Here is a 16,828-nt window from a genome sequence, read left to right as displayed (position 1 = left end):
CTTTGCAGGATCTTAGTTCCCCAACAAGGGGTCAAATCCGTGACCCCTGCATTGGGAGGGGAGCATGGAGTCTTAACCACTGGACCACCAGGGAAGCCCCTACTCCTTTCTTATGTTTAATTTGTAATAAATATACACACAAGCATAGACATACATGTATAATTCTAATAGAAATCATACTCAAAATAGTTTTTATCAGTTTTTTTGTTTTGTTCTGTTCTGTGGGGTTTTCCCCTTAATATAGTTGCATGCATTTATTCTTATCATTAAAATATATCATCAAATGATATCATTTGATATCATTATGATATCAAAAATGATATCATATCATTTTCAAGAATGCCATTTTAAAATAGTGATTTAACAGTTGATCACATGGATATTTCATAAATTATTTAATCATTCTCCTCTTATGGAACATATATCAATAGTTTGTTTCCAGCTTTTTTTCCTTATAAACAATGTTTTACATCAGTATTTGACAACCTGCCTGATAATTTCTTCTTAAGTATGTCTTCCTCGATATAGAAAAAAATAATTACTCTCTCAGTGTTTCCATTGTGTGATTTTTTAATATTTTAATGTCTGTGTTTTTTAATTGGGAGGGTGGTTAGATAGCACATAAGGTCAAAATACTTGGAAAAATATTTGACTATCCCTAGCATGCTATTTTAAGACTCAGACAACATAATTTACAGTACTTGTCTGTAATTTTATGAAACCTATACATCATAGTATCCCTTCTTTTGAGCAATTTTTCTCGATTAACATTCTATGTTACTCCATTCTTTTCACTGTGTATCATTCTTTCAGTACTCTTATACTTTGAAGTGCTTTTGTATAATAGTTTAAAGGGAATATCTTTTTGAAATATAGAACAATACTTCTTGACTATTAACTATAATTTGTGGGCAAAGGTTTTATTAGAGATTATAATTTCAGTTAAAACATTACTGCATTGCAGTTTTTCATGAAAGTACTGAGTAATTTTATCATTTTTTTCTTAATCCACCTTTCCCCTCCCCGCTTTTTCAGAATGATGGCTTTCATGAGTTGGCTATGTGGATTTTTTTAAAGGACAGACAGTAATGAAATATTTGAAGCACTTGTTCCTGAAAATTATGAACATTGACACAAATTCTACCTCTGTCAACTTTTATTTAAATCAGTGAATATTAATGTAAAAATGTGGTTTTAAAAGAGCTATATCCATGTGTATATTTTCATATATATGACAGAACAGAATATGTATGGATAGTGCTAATGTTATATCTGTATTTTTATTATTCCTGACTTAAATTACTTCTCAAAGTGTGTTTATACTGTGAATTAATATGATGTATTATTCACATTATGCTTTAATAATCTGTTTCTTAATGAGCCATGATATATGTATATAAATATTCTCATTTCCATGCCTGTGTTTATAACCCATATCTTTAATACATTCACAAGGGATGATCAACTTTGATGCTGTGCTGTCATGTTTAACTTTTTTCTTCTAAATGTAAAATTAATTATGCACCAATATGCTATCTATCATTGAGGGGACTATATTCAGGTCTATTCTTATAATAGCAAAGGTCTTGATAAAATAATGGTTGCCATATATAATTTGTTATTGCCAACTAGAAGAACTGTGATAGAAAAGATACATTCGTATATTATATACAATATACTATTTTGGCTACCACATGGACTCTTCACATAATATAAACGCTATCAAAATTAAACTAAAAGCTGTATTTAGAATTTTGTAAAACGATAGAACAGAAATTTGGGATATTTTTCAGTAAATAAAATTTCTCACTGTACGAATCTAAAATTTTGAATGCAAAAGTATCAATATATAGGGTAAATACAGTAAAACATTTTGTTAAAATTCCATTATACATTCAATAATATCCAGTTTTTTGCTTCTAAACCTGTGTGTTGTAATTTATCAGTCTTCCAGAATAGTATGTAAACACTGACCTGTTGTGGCATATTAGATAGAAAACAGCTTTTTACAGTGAATTTTCAAAGTTGTAACTTTAAAGGATTTAGATATATACAGATATTAATAAAAGAACAAAAGTACAAAATAGATTGTCGTACAAAAACTAATCGTGTTTAAACCATACATTTGAAGAAAATCCTGTTCTTAATAAATTTCATTATGATCGAAAAAGAACTTAAAAACTAGCATTGGAAAATGGAAGACCAATTATTTATGATACATTTTATTTCCTCCTGTGGTTTAATAAAGTGCAGTTTGTGTGTGAGTGTTTGTGTGTACCTGGGGGTGGGCAGCGCTCTTTTTCTAAAATGAATATTCCTTATATGTTCTCATTATGCCCTTTGCAGTAATTATGTATTTGGTGTGATGTGGCTTACTTTTTCACCATCTATGTAATTTTATGTATTCTGTCTCCTGTGTGTGAATTCATGTGTTACAGCAAAATACAATAGAAATGGGACTATTTACAATGTCATATGGAAAATCTTTTAATAAATATATGTAAATAAAATTTAAAAATTTGTCCCCACCTTTTCCCCAAAACAACAGCAAGGCATATTTTGTTCAATATTTTATTTTTAATGTTTCTATAATTAAAAAATGTATAGTTTGCCATAATTGTTATTTTCATAACCATGATACAATTTTTTAAAGTAGTTTTATCTTGAAATACTGAATGTTCTGACCTTTTATAGATATTTTTAATTTGTTTTAAATAATTTTAAATTATGGAGCTTGACATAGATTTTCCAATAAACTTTCCAGTCCATTTATTTTCTCTTTCTTACAAATAATTTTGTATAATGGTAGCAATATTCTTAATTCTAAAGTTAAGTATAATTTATTCAAATCAAATTTTATCATGGTGGGATATGGAGAAGTCTCTGAACTCAGATTCCAGGCACTTTCTTTTTTTAACATCTTTATTGAAGTATAATTGCATTACAATGTTGTGGTAGTTTCTGCTGAATAACAAAGTGAATCAGCTGAACGTGTACATATATCCCCATATCCCCTCCCTCTGCGTCTCCCTCCCACCCTCCCTATCCCACCCCTCTGGGTGGTCACAAACCATGGAGCTGATCTCCCGGTGCTATGCGGCTGCTTCCCACTAGCTATCTGGTTTACATTTGGTAGTGTATATATGTCAGTGCCACTCTTTCACTTCATCCCGGCTCACCCTTCCCCCCTCCCCGTGTCCTCAAGTCCATTCTCTACATCTGCGTCTCTATTCCTGTCCTGCCCCTAGGTTCATCAGAACCATTTCTTTTTTTCAGATTCCATATATATGTGTTAGCATAACGGTATTTATTTTTCTCTTTCTGACTTACTTCACTCTGTATGACAGACTCTAGATCCATCCACCTCACTACAAATAACTCAATTTCGTTTCTTTTTATGGCTGAGTAATATTCTACTGTATATATGTGCCACGTCTTCTTTATCCATTCGTCTGTCAATGGACATTTAGGTTGCTTCCATGTCCTGGCTATTGTAAATAGAGCTGCAGTGAACATATTGGTACGTGATTCCTTTTGAATTATGGTTTTCTCAGGGTATATGCTGAGTAGTGGGATTGTTGGGTCGTATGGTAGTTCTATTTTTAGTTTTTTAAGGAACCTCCGTACTGTTCTCCATAGTGGCTGTATCAATTTTCATTCCCACCAACAGTGCAAGAGGGTTCCCTTTTCTCCACACCCTCTCCAGCATTTATTGTTTGTAGATTTTTTGATGATGGCCAACTGGCACAAAAACAGAAATACAGATCAATGGAACAAGATAGGAAGCCCCAGAGATAAACCCACACACATATGGTCACCTTATCTTTGATAAAGGAGGCAAGAATATACAATGGAGAAAAGACAGCCTCTTCAATAAGTGGTGCTGGGAAAACTGGACAGCTACATGTAAAAGAATGAAATTAGAACACTCCCTAACACCATACACAAAAATAAACTCAAAATGGATTAAAGACCCAAATGAAGGCCAGACACTAGAAAACTCTTAGAGGAAATCATAGGCAGAACACTCTATGAGATAAATCACAGCAAGATCCTGTTTGACCCACCTCCTAGAGAAATGGAAATAAAAACAAAACTAAACAAATGGGACCTAATGAAACTTCAAAGCTTTTGCACAGCAAAGGAAACCATAAACAAGATGAAATGACAACCCTCAGAATGGGAGAAAATATTTGCAAACGAAGCAACTGACAAAGGATTAATCTCCAAAATTTACAAGCAGTTTGTGCAGCTCAATATCAGGAAAACAAATAACCCAATCCAAAAATGGGCAAAAGACCTAAATAGACATTTCTCCAAAGAAGATAATACAGATTGCCAACAAACACATAAAAGGTTGCTCAACATCACTAATCGTTAGAGAAATGCAAGTGAGGACTACAATGTGGTATCACCTCACACCAGTCAGAATGGCCATCATCAAAAAATACCTCCCATTTTTAATCTCCCATTTTAAAACCCTCTCGAACCATACCATTCCATTTTTCATACTCTTTGTAGCAAAAGTTCCTTGAAAGGAGTTATCCATACTCACTTCATGCCACCTTTCCTTCTTGAACTATTCTAATCACCTAATCACAATTTATTCCCATTACTCCAGTCAAACCATTCTTATCAAGGCACCAACAACCCCCATGTGTTCTTTATTTCCACTATTACCTTTTTCATACCTAATATTTCCACTTAGTGCTTTTTCGTTATGTTTGATACTGCTCCTATTTTTCTTTGAGGAAGGATTAGGTACAGATATAGCTTTAAAGTAGTGCATTTGAAGATAAGATTGAGGACTTCTTCCAGAGGGCATCAGAAAAAGAGATCGAAAATGTAAAAGAAAGGATGAGCATCTTAGGGGATATGTGTAGGAGTGCCAACATCCAGGTAATAATGAGCCTTAGAAATGAGAAATATTAGAAAGGAGTGTAGAAAATAGTTTAAGAAATAATGGAGATAAATGTCCCCAAATTAAGCATACTTTAATAAAGTCTGAGGTCTTTATTAAAAGGGCTCAGAGAAAGCCAAGTAGGAGAGAAGGAAAAACCCACATTTAGACACAATATTGAAGACAGGAGAGAAATTATAAAAGCTTCAGAGAGAATACAGGTCACCTAAAAAGGAACAAGGGTCAGATTTACATCTGTTGTGGACTGAATGTGTCTCCCAAAATTGCTATGTGGAAACCCTATTTTCTAATGTGATGATATTAGGAGGTGGGGCCTTTGGGAGGTAATTAGGTCATGAGGGTGGAGCCCTCATGAATGGGATTAGTACCCTTGTAAAAGGAATCCCAGAAAGCTCTTGTACTCTCTGCTGTATGAGGGTACAATAATAAGTCAGCAGTCTATAACCCAGAAAAGGGCTCTCACCAGAACCTGACCATGCTGGCACCCTTATCTCTGACTTCTAGCCTCCAAAACCATGAGAAATAAATTTTTATTGTTTACCAATCTATGGTAAATTATTATAGCAATTCCAACAGAGCTGAGACAACATCAACCTTCTCGATAATTACACTGGAAACGAGCAACATAGTATTTTTAGAACATTGAAAGAAATGAATTTTGAACCTATTTTATAACTATGCTGTCATTCAAATCTGAAGGTGTAATAAAAATGTTCTTAGGCATACAAAGTCTCAATGTTTGTCAAGTGAAGATCAACATTGAAAAAACTTGAAGGAAGTAATCAGAGAAGTAGGTATAGAAGATGCTGCAAGAGATGTGATAATTAAAGATAATCAAATAGCTTGGTAAAGTATATTAAGAAGAGGAGGGACCAAAAAAAGAAACAAAATATATCTATAAAAATTAAGACCAAAAATTTTAGAATCTGGATAATACCAACATGCTAGATAGTGGGGAGGAGGACAGAAAGAGAAGAAAGGCACATGAGGTAAAATACCTGTCAGGAGAACATACAAATCTCGATATTTCAGAAATCAACAAGGAGGGGTAACACAAACAGGTATCTTAAGAGCAACTATCAAAATGATATAACAGTAAACACATAGAACTTTATTCTTACCAGGCACTTTCTCAAGAGTTTTACATATATTAATTAATTCCCACAACAACCATATTCTCCTTTATTCTCATTTTACAGATGAGAGCACAGGCAAGACTTGCCCATGACCACTTAACTAATAATGATGAAGTCATTTTGGGATGCTTTCAAAAGTGATTTAATATTTAAACCAGCAGAAGAACACTTGACCTCTGCAGTGGAAAGCAGGAAAAGAGAAAAAAAATCAAAACAGAAAAACGAAATTGAAGTACAGTAGATGGAAAATATGAAACAAAATGGCAGAAATAAATCCTTATGCAGGAGTAACCACAATAAATTGTAAATTGATGGATAAAATCCATCAATAAAAAGAAAGAATCAGGGACTTCCCTGGTGATGCAGTGGTTAAGAATCCACCTGCCAGTGCAGGGGACATGGGTTCGATCCCTGGTCCGGGAAGATGCCACATGGTGTGGAGCAACTAAGCCCGTGAGCCACAACTACTGAGCCTGTGCTCTAGAGCCAGTGAGCCACAACTACTGAGCCCACGCACCACAACTACTGAAGGCTGCGTGCCTAGAACCTGTGCTCCACAGCAAGAGAAGCCCCCACAATGAGAAGCCGATGCACTGCAACGAAGAGCAGCCCCCACTTGCAGCAACTAGAGAAAGCCCACGCATGGCAACAAAGACCCAACGCAGCCAAAAATAAAAAATTGATTTTTAAAAAAAGAATCAGATTTAAAACACAGGGGACTTCCCTGGTGGTGCGGTGGTTAAGAATCCGCCTGCCAATGCAGAAGAGATGGGTTCGAGCCCTCGTCCAAGAAGATCCCACATGCCGTGTAGCAACTAAGCCTGTTTGCCACAACTACTGAGCCTGCACTCTAGAGCCTGCGAGCCACAACTACTGAGCCTGTATGCCACAACTACTGAAGCCCGTGTGCCTAGAGCCTGTGCTCCGCAACAAGAGAAGCCACTGCAATGAGAAGCCTGCGCACCGCAACGAAGAGTAGCTCCCACTCACCGCAACTAGAGAAAGCCCATGCGCAGCAATGAAGACCTAACACAGCCAAAAATAAATATTAAAAAATAAATAAATTTATTAAAACAAAAGACAGTATGTGAGTTACAAGAGAGATATGCTTTTTAAAATTTGAAAATAGAAGGAAAGAAAAAGATTCACCAGGCAAATGGGAACCAAAAGAAAGCTGGAGTACTAACCTTATTACCTAAAAAGATAGAATCTTAGGGTGGAAAAAAAGTGTGATATAGCGGTGAGCAACAAGAAGAATAAAAAGTACAGTAGAACAAGAAGATATAGCCAACATAAACATATGGCTCTATGTGTACATACATGTATAAAACGCCACACCCTATAAACTGAGAATACACGTTTTTCAAGCATATCTCTTACATTTGAAAAAATAGACCATATAGTAGCCCTTAAAGGAAGCCTCAGATTCAAAAGAATTATATAAATCATTTCTCTGACCATAATGCATAAAATTAGAAAATAATTTTTCAAAAGGATAGAAAAAACTTCAATATGTCTGGAAACTAAAAATGTCTTTCTAAATTACCCTTTGTTAAAGATGAAAATCATAAAGAAAGTAAAATAATTTAGACTGATAATCAAGTAATAAACCATTAAAATCAAAATTGTGGGACACAGCTAAAGATGAGTAATTAGTAATATGAGTAATTTTAAATATGTTAATCAGGAAATAAAACTGTTCACAAATGAGCAAGCATTTAAATCAAGAGATTGGAAAAAAGTAACAGTAACCCCTGCTCCTCCTCCGCCAAAAATAACAGAAATAATAAAGGACAAAAAACAATGAGTTGGAGAACAATAATATCAACCGCAAAAATTGAGATTTACAAAATTAAGAGCTGGATCTATAAAAGGACTGATTAATGAACTTTACTTGAAATAAGACAAATATATAGTCGAAACACAGAAGGGGGAAATAACTACAAATATTTTAGATATTAAGAAAATAAAAGTACGAAGAGTGAAGATATGCTAATATATAAAATGGATAAATGCAATGAAAACTAAAAATGCTGAAACTTGGTACAAGAAATAAAAGAGAGCTCAACGAGAACAATATGTACTAAAGAAATTGAGAGACCGTCAAATATAATGGTTGGGATTTTATTTTACCTTAGTTGCAAGCTAATAAGTTAACCTATTACTGTTTCCTAGATGCAGGAATAAAAGAGGAGACTCCTGGATCAGAGACAGAGGCTTTTGTTACTCATGGCACAGCAAGCAGCATAAGCATCATGTTTGCACTGGTCCTCCTTACCTCCTCAGTCCCCACAGGGGCAATGTGGAGGGGCCCAGATGAATACTAAGCATGCAGAGGTTCACATAGCAGCCTAGAACACTGAACTTAGTTAATCCATCTCTTTTATAGCAAGCAATTAGCAAGCCTGCTCTTTGTCCCAGAAGGATGCATCACTTCATCCCCCAAGGTTGCTCACTGCAAACACAATGCTGAGAAATGGCCTGGGTGAAGATTAATCAGGGCCTTGCATTCTTTGCATACCCACAACAAGAATGTACAGGGAGAGGCTTCCCTCGTGGTGCAGTGGTTAAGAATCCGCCTGCCAATGCAGGAGACACAGGGTTGAGCCCTGGTCCGGGAAGATCCCACATGCTGCGGAGCAACTAAGCCCGTGAACCACAACTACTGAGCCTGCACTCTAGAGCCCCCAAGCCACAACTACTGAGCCCATGTGCCACAACCACTGAAGTCCGCGCACCTAGAGCCTGTGCTGCCAACAAGAGAAGCCACCACAATGAGAAACCCGCGCACCACAACGAAGAGTAGCCCCCCCCTCACCGCTACCAGAGAAAAGCCCGCGTGCAGCAACGAAGACCCAATGCAGCCAAAAATAAATAAATTTTTAAAAAGAAAGAATGTACAGGGATACTCAGGGGTGTATGGCACATTGCCTCTCCCAAGGATATTCTATCCCTTGATCCTATACATTCTTGGCCAAAGTTGAGTATGCCACTCCATTGACCACCTGCTGAAAATGCCCAACAGAGGGTGGGACCAAACCTGTTCAATGTGTCTCATCTAGCATTAATGAAGGCTAATATCAGTACGATCCCAAAAGCAGAAGGAAGAGGCTAACCAGCAGTACTGATCTCAATTGTGCCTTCCAGGATCCCAGATGTAGCCCACTATAGTTATCATGGGGAGCAGAGGGTGTTATTTTAGACATGAAGGATGTGGTCTAAAGTCATTGTTCTCCATTATGACTCATGCAGTTTAGATTGACTGGTTAATCTCTGGTGTCATTGCCAATGGGGCAATAGATGAGCAAAAAAGCAACCCTCATCCACAATGGAGAGAGTCCATGGCCATCTCTCCCCCACATACAAACAGATAGCCCAAAGGTCACAAGTCACTCCAGTTTGGGGTTTGTTGTTAAACTTGATTGGGATCATCATCACACTGGTTTGGTTGAGAAACCTGGGCTATGTCACTGGGTAGTGATAGCCTTGAGAGTTGTACATGGCATAACCCAAAGCTGCTCAGCAGTCAGGAGAAGCATATGAATTTGCATCGATCAGATTTTTAAAAGATTGTGTTGGTGTGTGCGTTTGTACCTGTACAAGGCGGAGTCCATGCCTGGGAGCTCCCATCGATGGCATTAGGCGTAGCAAAATAAATGGTTCAAGAGTGGATGAGTTTTTCTGTTTTCATAGCCTGTGGACAGGGGTGACAGACACAGCAGCAGGTCAGATTGCCAGCCACTGCAGTTTCTTGCTTCAGGCAGACCATATGATTTTTTGCAGGCTGCAGTGTAGGCTTTTTGTAGGGGACAAAGAGAGCATTCATTGCTATTGGTTTGGGCCCCGCTCAAAAAGTGCTGATTTGTGGGTTAGCTGATATAAAGGACCAAATAGAAAGCCCAAGTGGGCACATACTCTCTCCAGTTCCCCAAGAGTCCAACAAGAAGCTAAACCTCAAAGGTTTGGTTGGAGGAAGACGGTAGGTGGAGCAGATATACAGCACTTTTTCCTGGGGTGCCAGAGAAATAGAGGGTTGTGAATCTGCCCATTTAAGTCCGAGAAACTTCACTTGGAAAGCCAGCCTCTGAATTTTGTTAGGGTTTATCAGCCACCCCGCTAGTGTAGGTGTGATAGGGGCCTTGAGATGGAGGCTTCTGACTTGCCAACCAATAGGATGTCATCTATAGGGTGAAAACTTTGAAATCAGAGGGTAAAGACACACCCACTAGTGACAAATGGCAGGGAGTTCATCTCACAAGCATGTCTCTACTTTCTATACTTTCCTGATTGGGATAATCCCCTCTGATACTTACAGGATGGGAGTATAAGCCTATAGCACCTCAATTCCTACTATTTATTCAGATGTACAGGCAACAGCAGCACATTGAATTAGTTCCACCCATATGGTCAAATTAGCTTCTCTTCCCCATTCAGAACCCTGTCCTAATCCCATCAATTAAATTTGAGCATCAATGGACCAGGTAGGACGGTGACTTGGGTGCCTACATCCAAGGAAGCCATAGAAATTTGAGTCCCTCCCCTCCCTGAGGTTCCTAAGTATATTTGTACAGAGTGTGTATGGCCTTCAGTCCTCCTTTGGGACAAACCCAAACATTTGGCTTCTTAGAGTAACAAGACTTTCCTGAGGTCAGAAAAAAGAAGGAGGGAGAGAGCAGCTCCTCCCTTTGGACAAAGAATGTCGCCTGCCATATCAGTAAGCTAAGGATGTTGTGGCCATCAAGCCATCAGTGACTGCACCCTGAGGGCATTTCAGGATGGACAAAAGCAGGATCCTGGCCCTGGATAGCTAAGGTTCATATCAAAGGAATGATTTCAATGAGCCCAGACCCTTGCATCCTCCCATACCTAGAAAAGCACCAAATTCATTAACTTGAGAGGTCTGTTTTTCTTTAATTAACAGTAACATTTTGATGTTCCAACTACCTGGTTTTTGTTGCAAAGAAAACCGGCCCCTCCCTTATGTACCCGGGCCCCTCCCTTACCTCTTTGGAGCAGTCCCTCAGAGCTGAGAGGCTGTCTTCCAGGCTTAAGTCCTCAGTTTGGTCCACCAAATAAAACATAATTCCCAACTTTTAGGTTGTACCTTTTTTTTTTTTCAGTTGACATCCCCAATAAGCAAAGCTTTGCACTGACTTCTAATTTCAAGTGGCTGAACCAAAGTTCTATGTCCTTATTGCTGACACCATTTATTTCAGCAGCTACAGTGTATTGCCTTTTGACTGGGGCTGTAGGGCTTGCTGCCCATTGTCACGATGACATCTCTTTCCTGTGCCACCTGAGCAGAACACCATTCCAACAGCTTGTTTCAATCCCACCTCTCATTGCTCAGCTTCTAAATATTCACTAACAGGTAGGACAGTCCGGGACCCCTATTTCCGCGCCTTCACTCAACACTTGGGTGAGAGCGTTCACTACAATCATTTCCTGCTCAATCTTCTCCTGTCCCCTAACTTCATCCTTTCTCTTCAGAGAGCCATGTCTGTCAGCACCCATCTTTTTGTGGCCCAAACTGGAGAACCGTGAGTGGTCTGAGACTTGGTTCTGCTCACAGCCTGGTATGTAGCCTGCCACATGTTCATGAGCGCCAGCAGAGGACGAGAGACTCCTGGGTCAGGGAGGAAGCTCTTTATCACTGCACAGCAGGCAGTGTGAGTTTTATACCAGTTCCTCCTGTCCCCATATCCCACAGGGGGCATTCAGGCAGACCTAGATGGATGCTGCACATGCAGTGGGTTTATATCCCAACTGAGGAATTGGAATTTAGGAAACCTCAGTCTCAAATAAGGGGCTTCAAGCAAACCTGCACAACCTTTGCCCTGGAAGGAGATGTGATCTTTCTTATATTGGATGGAAAACAAAGCTGCCTTGTTCTCTGGGGTGACATTGTCTCTACCTCCCAAAGCTTTACAAGCATCCTTGAAAAGATTGTTCAGAACAAAAACTGTCCCTACCTCAGTGAAAAAAAACATGCAGAAATGAGAGCTCTGTGCAGAGTTGTCTCCAACATCTGTAATGTTTTCTTTTTTTTAATTCTGCTAAGATGTACATGAAATGTACCATTTTAACAATTTTTAAGTGTACAGTTCAGTGGCATTAAATACATTCACAATGTTGTAGTACTATCACCACTGTTCATTTCCAGAGCTGTAATATTATTTTTAGTGCACCGCTGGTTTTGCATTTAATTTGAATTTTTTATCTGTCTTCATAGGTGGGACTGGCCCATAGTCATCTTTTGTGTGAAAGCAGTGTTGTCTAGCTTTGATGTCATAGTCATCCTTGCTTACCAGCACATTATTGATGAGGGGATTTTTGCAGAATCTAATGCCTGTGTCCGGTGATGTGTTATGTAAGTGAATATTAAAACACCTGCATTTGAGTAAATATCAACAACATTTTTTGCACTTCATGTATTTATTTGAAACTTCATACATGTCATACTAAGGCATTTTAATATTTTGTTAGAGTGTGATAGGCATTATAACAGGCACCTTCGTGCAGGGGAACAGAACATCTATTACAACTATACCGTGTTTCACTGCCCTTTCCCTGGAAGAGCAGACTACACTTTCTGGTGGCACTTTTTTTCTTAGTCCTGTGGGTATTATTTCCTCTAGAATATATTCTTTTATTTTACCTGATAATCGGGAAGGTGAATCTTTGCAGGGGGCTCTTTTAGAAACTCCACAAGAAGGACCAGGTGTTGGACTACCATTACATTTACAAGAATGGTCAGTTACCCATTCTCTAGCTAGTGCTAATAAAAATTGCTTGTAAGTCATTTTATTCTGTGCATTAAGGCTACAATAAATTTTAAACGCATTGAATAAACTGCAATTACTCAAATAGAAACCTACTTTCTTATACCATTTTCGAGTTTTCCAGAGGATATTGAAGTTTGCCAGATATTGATAGGATCAATCAACTCCTTCCATATATTTATTATACTCTAATATACAAGTGGGCTTAGTTATCTGATGGCCAGTTCTCCTGTCTTCCTTTCCTGGAGATGCTATGGAGGTGTCATGAATAGTTGTCACCATGTGGACTAGCCTCTTGTCTTTCCACATGAGAAGAATCACTTCTCCCTTCCGTAAGAATGTCATTTCTCCCCTCTGTAGATTTTTAGATTTCTCCTTTAATTGGTTTGGTAGACCACTATTCTCTCTTATAATCCCACAAACTCTGGTTTTATTTTTCAACAATATTTCAGATGTGGACACACTGTTGTAATAATTGTTTTGGTAACTATGGTGCCATGAACCAAGATAAGGTTGTAGGACTGATAATATTGTTTCTTGCAGTTTCTTTCCTTCACCCGTGTAAATCTCAAGCTTGCATATATATCCAGTTCCACTTTCGCTAACCATCCTGGCCAAAGCTCCATATTTTGTAAGTTTTCCAGGATTATAGGATTTTAAAAAATATATTTATTTATTTGGCTGCACCGGGTCTTAGTTGCAGCATGCAGGATCTTTGTTGGCGCGTGTGGAATCTAGTTCCCTGATCAGGGATTGAATCCGGGCCCTCTGCGCTGTAGCGTGGAGTCCACTGGACCATCACGGAAGTCCTCGAGATTATAGGTTTCGAAACTGAGTTGTCCTCTCCACTTTATCATTGCCTCATCAAGTGATAGCTCTTGTTTGGGTATATAGATCAATTGAAATTTTGGTAGAAAAAATAATCCAAAAGAGGTTTAACTTTTGAAATTCTGTCCACAGGAAGTGGAGTTTCCGAGTTATTGTTAAAGTGAAGAAATTATTTGTTTGAAACTTCTTCTCGTCATAATCTTTGGAAAGATAAGTGTTTCAAGTAAGGGATCAGTTGACCAATATTTTTCCAGTTTGACTTTCTTATTTTTTCCATCAAAATTATTAATCCAAGAAACTTCTTCATGTCACTGTTGGCTACATCAGTGCATTTTAAAGCCTTATCATACTTTTTATATGATTCTTCATTCTGTTGGCGATACAAGTTTGTTTGAGAAGCAACCAACTCAAAAAAGTCATTACCGGGACTTCCTTGGTGGCGCAGTGGTTAAGAATCCACCTGCCAATGCAGGGGACATGGATTTGAGCCCTGGTCCGGGAAGATCCCACATGAAGTGGAGCAACTAAGCCCGTGCTCCACAACTACTGAGCCTGCACTCTACAGCCCTCAAGCGACAACAACTGAGCCCGTGAGCCGTAACTACTGAGGCCCAGGCGCCTAGAGCCCGTGCTCTGCAACAAGAGAAGCCACCGCAACGAGAAGCCCGTGCACCACAACTAACAGTAGCCCCCGCTCACTGCAACTAGAGAAACCCTGCGTGCAGCAGTGAAGACCCAATGAAGCCAAAAAAAGAAGTCGTTACCCAAAATTAATTCTGTTATTTCACTAACGCTTTGCGGGTTATTACATTCAGTAGTTACACCTGACACACCTGTAAAGTCTTCTACTTTTCGTGAAATGGTCAATCCATTCTTCTGTAGAAGCAAAGGAGCATTCTCCAGCACCATGAGTTTCATTTTCACTTTCTGTATCAGAATCAATCACTAACGTTTTTTGTCTTTCTGTTGGTCTAATATTCACATCGTCTGAAGAACTATCATCTTCTGAGACATTAGTATATATGTCACTTGGACAATCAGAGAAAGTATCTGCATAAAATTCACTGAAAAATTCTTCACTCAAAATTTCATGGTGTCATTTTTGAAAATTTTATGGTAATAAACTTGCATTTATAATACACACAAGGTTAGAACAAAAACCTAACAGAGCAAAATATGAATGATAACGACAATCATAAGTTGTATAATGAACTCTTGATCAATTTTAAGCTCTAACAGCTTCACAAGGTGATGTTAATTAATCACTCTCTAAAATACGTATTGATACGTCTCCGGTCAATAACGTTCGGGTAACAAAAGACGTATTAATACGTCTCTGGCCAATAATGTCCTGGAATGGGTAGTGAAATTTCTCTTTTCCCATGCCCTGGAACCCTTTGCCTTACATGGGAATTGTTGACTCCTTGAACGTTTGCTAGAGCTGACTCATGAAATTACCTGGGTAGGTGTCTTTTTTAGAAGAAAACATTTGACCACCTTTTTGATTTCTCCTATAATATTCATCTATTCTGATTTTCTTCCCCTTCTCAAGTCACTTTTGGAAATTCAGTTTTTCTGGAAAATCTATTTCATCTAGATTTTTAAAAATCCATACCTTAATTGTTTCTCTTGTGAAACGCTTATTTTTTGTGTCTCTTCTCTGACTGACCTTTTCCTAAGAATCAACATTTTGTTTTGCTGATCAAGTCTACTGTTTGTTTTTATTTCGTTACTTCTGCTTTCATTTCCTCTTTTCTGCTTTCTTTGCCTTTATGTGTTTTCATTCTTGAGTTATATACTTAGTTTACTTTTAATCTTTCTTAAATTTCCTCTAAGAACCTTGGGCTGTACCCCCAAAGGTATTTTGTCATTGCTTTCTAAATAGATTCCTTTTTCAGTTCTGGATTATTCATTAACTGGGGTCACTATATAATTCACCATCCAAACTGGGATACTTTCATGAGTGAAATATGCATATTATGTCCAGACAATAAGTGTAAGCTGGGACTGTTTAGGGTGAACCAGAAAGGTTCTGGTGAACCACCCTATTTTTAACATGAGTTATTTAAAAGGAAGTTTAAAATTTTCACATAGGACATAGGATCTTTTTACAACTTTGTAATGTACTAAATTTTAATCACAGAATGTGGTCTGCAAGGATTTTTTTTTTTTAATTTATTGAGCTTTTGGGGGTGTGTGGTGCTAAGACTTGGTAAAGTTTTGTGACTGTGCCACATGGTGCTGTACGGAATGTGCATGTTTTCTGTTGGATACACATTTCTTGACATCTTTTAAATCAAGCTTGTTAATTTTCTGTGTAGTTTTCTTTGTTTATGTGATGTGTCAATTTCTAAGAAAAGTTGAAAGCTCTCCCACTATGACAGCAGATTTTTAACCTTTCCTTTTATTTCCGTTTTTGGCTTAAATAATTCAAAATTTCTATTGTTAGATATGTAAATTTTCAAGACTGTTTTTTTGTTGTTGGCTTGTACCTTTTAGCATTTGATACTTTTTACCTTAAAATCTCTTTTATCAAATATTAATATTGCTGCTTATGCTTTCTACTCTTTTTTGAACAGCTTTATTGAGATATACTTTATATATCTCCATAAAATGCACCCATTTAAATTGTATGATTTGATGATTTTTTTAGTACCTTCACAGCGTTGTACAACCATTACCACAACCAATTTTAGAATATTTTCATCATCCTAAAAAGAAACCTCATACCTATTAAGCGTCACTCTACATTCTGCCCACTCCCCCTCCCCGCAGCCATGAATCTCCTACTGTCTCTATAGATTTGCCTGTCTGGACATTTGATATAAATAGAATCATGTGATATATGGTCTTTTGTGCCTAGCTTCTTCCATTTAGCATAACGTTTTCAAGGTTCATCCGTGTGATAGCATGTATCAGTATTTCATTCCTTTTTTATTGCCAAATATTCCACTGTATGGATAATACCACCTTTTGTTTAATCCATTCATGAGTCGATGGACATTTTGATTATTTCCACTTTTGGCCATTATAAGTAATGCTACCATAAACATTCATGTGGCACATCGTTTGTGCCACATATCTTTCATTTCTCTTAGGTGTGTGCCTAGGAGTGGAATTTCTGGGTCATATGGTAGGTAACTCCATATTTAACATATTTC

At 37.8% G+C, this 16,828-nt stretch overlaps 1 protein-coding gene across 2 annotated transcripts in view; it reads left to right on the top strand.

The window, feature by feature from the left end:
- Positions 1-2,753, top strand: part of CEP135 (centrosomal protein 135) — a 76,398-nt gene extending 73,645 nt beyond the window's left edge. For both annotated transcript variants that reach the window (XM_024746741.1, XM_024746739.1), the window contains one exon: positions 1,036-2,753. The gene's annotated coding sequence lies outside the window, so the exon portion shown is untranslated. The remainder of the gene's footprint in view (positions 1-1,035) is intronic.
- Positions 2,754-16,828: the final 14,075 nt, after the last annotated feature.

The sequence above is a fragment of the Neophocaena asiaeorientalis genome, unplaced genomic scaffold (assembly GCF_003031525.2).
Source record: "Neophocaena asiaeorientalis asiaeorientalis breed wild unplaced genomic scaffold, Neophocaena_asiaeorientalis_V1.1 scaffold19, whole genome shotgun sequence".
NCBI lineage: Eukaryota > Metazoa > Chordata > Mammalia > Artiodactyla > Phocoenidae > Neophocaena > Neophocaena asiaeorientalis.
The sequence above is the reverse complement of the archived record's forward strand: the minus strand, read 5'-3'. Positions and strand labels throughout refer to the sequence as shown.